Source organism: Helobdella robusta (assembly GCF_000326865.2).
Source record: "Helobdella robusta unplaced genomic scaffold HELROscaffold_43, whole genome shotgun sequence".
Lineage (NCBI taxonomy): Eukaryota > Metazoa > Annelida > Clitellata > Rhynchobdellida > Glossiphoniidae > Helobdella > Helobdella robusta.
The window spans coordinates 72,952-75,663 of NW_008705028.1; the positions used below are offsets into that span (position 1 = coordinate 72,952).

General features: G+C 32.5%; 1 protein-coding gene across 1 annotated transcript in view; it reads right to left on the bottom strand.

The window, feature by feature from the left end:
• Positions 1-2,712, bottom strand: part of HELRODRAFT_85090 (hypothetical protein) — a gene marked incomplete at both ends in the record, with an annotated part of 69,728 nt that overhangs the window by 42,000 nt on the left and 25,016 nt on the right. The gene's annotated exons all lie outside the window — the stretch shown is intronic.

Here is a 2,712-nt window from a genome sequence, read left to right on the forward strand (position 1 = left end):
TAGCTTCTTTATTTTGAGGCGAACTGGGTGCGATTCACGTTCAAGTATTTTCGTGTTAACATCAAGTAATGCTCTGGTTAGTGGCAAACCGTGAGATTTGAGCATATGATCTTTAATGGCACCGTTCTGTACGTGCATCGTAAGCCTTCTGGCCAGAGTAGTACGCGTATGCCCAACATAATTTTCCACAACACTGTGTGGCATAGGACAATTGAAGCTGTACACCACGCTACTCTGTTCCAAAATACTTGTAGAATGTCTATTACTATTTTTTATTATTAAGTTAGAAGTCCGGTTAGTTTTATAATATATGATGAGTTTAAGTTTATGTTCACCATTACACATGGAGATATTAGATTTTATAATATTTTTAAGTTGAAATTCGTCTATTTTGTAGTTGTCATGCATTTGATTAAGGTAAAAGATCGGTATTATTGTTTTTGTTGAAGCCGATGGTAGCAAAGTAACAGATGTTGAGTCACTGATTTTATTCAAGTATTTGCGAATAATGGTATCTATTAACTTGTTCGGGTAATTATTGTTTATTAAGAATTGTTTGATTCTAACTAATTCACTATGAAAAATAGTATTATTGGATGAAATTTTATATGCCCTGTGCACAAAATTATAAACTACGTTATATTTATATTTTTCAGGGCAATCTGAGTTGTAATTAAGCACCTGACCTGAGTTGGTTGGCTTAACATAGACCTTTGAAATTAATTGTTTCTCGTGTTGCATATGCGAGTTTCAAGATCCGACATATAAAACTCAGCAAAAAGTGGGCCAAGAGGAGATCCCATCGCCACACCATCCACCTGCAGATAAAGTAAACCATCGGGAGCAGTGAACGGACTCTGAACAGTGCACAATCGCAAAATATCTTTGAGTAAATCTGGATGTATATCAAGCTGAGGTAGTGTGGGATGGTTGTAAACATGTGAACATATGATGTCGATAGTATGTTCGATTGGAACATTTGTGAATAGGCTCTCGACGTCGAGAGAAGCCATATGTCCATCACACTCTTTATTGCCATTTATGATATCAATAAACTCACAACTAGAATTAACAGAAAATGTGCGTGGAATATACGGTTGTAACAGTTTATTGATTGTTTTTGCCAATTGATATGTAGGCGTGGGGCACTGTGAAATGATAGGACGCAAAGGGTTATTCAACTTGTGTGTTTTCACGTTACCATAAATATATCCAGGAGCGTAATCACCTACGATAGGCGTAAGTTTGTTGATAGTTGAGGCTAAATTAACTTGTGCAATCAATGTTTTTATATCGCTAGTAGGATCTTTTGTAATGCGTTCAAACTTAGTAGTGTCAGCCAGGATATTATTGATTTGCTGAAGGTAATCTGTTTTATTTAGTATCACATACATATTAGATTTATCTGATTTACGTATCGTTAGATCAATGTTGGAACGGAGACGTTTAGCCGCGTTGAGTAATTCCCTCGAAAGAACAGGTTTGCGATATCCATTTCGATGTCGATGAGATTCAGCCTGCAGTTGACTGTGTAAGCCATGTTCAAAGTCAATAATCCGTTGCTTTTTCAATCTCTGAAGTTGATTGTATAGCATCTCCAGCTCTACTTCCTTGTGTATATTGCTATACTTGTGTCTAAAATGCATATTCAAACCTAAATTCAAAAAGGAAACTTCATCGTCGGCTAGGGTATGATTAGAAAGATTAACGTATGATTGGATAGTGTTGTCAGGGAGAATAATGCTGCCTTTAAACAAATATTGCAGCTTTTTTAAGATTATTTCACGTTTAGTTGAGTTATAAGAGTCATATTTTTGTTGTGTGTAAGCTTTGAAGTTGTTAAAATCAATCTGTCTATCTTTTTCAATATCGTCAAGGATACTTTTATACTGTTGAGTGGCACAGGATTCTTTCTCTCGCGCTTGGTCAAGTTGTTGCTGGAGAAGGTGAATATGTCCTGTGTGTGGTATACCTCGGGGCAAATTTCTAATATATTTCGGAACGAGGTTTTCTTTAATACAAACATCATTGAAGATATATGCCCATTTTGCATTAATGACTTTCTTTAATGAACACTCAACAAGTCTGAATTTATTAAACTCGTATTTATTTAAAACAATAGACATGGTAAGGCTAACAGCGCTGTTTCGGGAAGTCCATCTTCAGAGCCTATGAAAATAAGAATAGCATGAAATATTTTTATAAAATTAGAATGCATATTAAATGTGTAATAAAATTATTAAGAAAATAACGAGAAACCTTTGTTAGTGAAAACAATGCAAAACATGTACAAATTAAATTTATGGTTAAAAATATAAATGTATATAAAAAGTTAGTAAAATAGTATTAAATTAAATATTAAAACAAATAAATTAATACTGAAATTTAGTTCAGTGAAATTTGTTAAAATCGGATGATGTAAATAAAACGTAAATAAGTTAGTTGAATGTGAAAAGAAGACATGTGTGGAAAGAATATGGAAAATTGTCAAAATTAATTATTAAGTTTATAATGATATATAAGAAATTTTAATAAACGAATCCGTAAATGAAACAACTAAATTAGATTAAAATGGAATATAGACTATTTATGAAAAAATATAATGGAATAAGATAAAATAAATGAAATAAAATGAAAAAATAAAATAAAATAAAAATAAAACAAGTAATTGTAATGTATCACAGCTAATATGGATGTTAAGATGCACTGTCG